Source organism: Penaeus monodon, chromosome 25 (genome assembly GCF_015228065.2).
Source record: "Penaeus monodon isolate SGIC_2016 chromosome 25, NSTDA_Pmon_1, whole genome shotgun sequence".
Taxonomy (NCBI): domain Eukaryota; kingdom Metazoa; phylum Arthropoda; class Malacostraca; order Decapoda; family Penaeidae; genus Penaeus; species Penaeus monodon.
Genome location: NC_051410.1, coordinates 8,618,981 through 8,619,360, shown reverse-complemented (window position 1 = coordinate 8,619,360; position 380 = coordinate 8,618,981).

Here is a 380-nt window from a genome sequence, read left to right as displayed (position 1 = left end):
TTCACACATTTGATGTATAATGCAATGATGATTTTATAAAAAAAAAACGGATAATTTCATAAAAATCGCCAGCTTTAAATCTCCAACATAAAAAAATACACATACATGTTTTTACATTTTTGATGATGATGTATACAATTCTCACGAGAAATTTATTAGACTTCGCTAATTTTACATTAAAAAAATAAAACCATATAAGAAAATGAGTAACGGTTCTTACAGACGTCATATTTATTGCAATCACGATATATAAGAATCGGAGGAGAAATTTATTGGAAAACGCAAGCTTTAAAGAAAGATAAAAAATATATATATACAAGATCATAATAAAAATAATCTACCTCACCTAAAAAAAAAAATACGCTCTAGACCTTCACCCT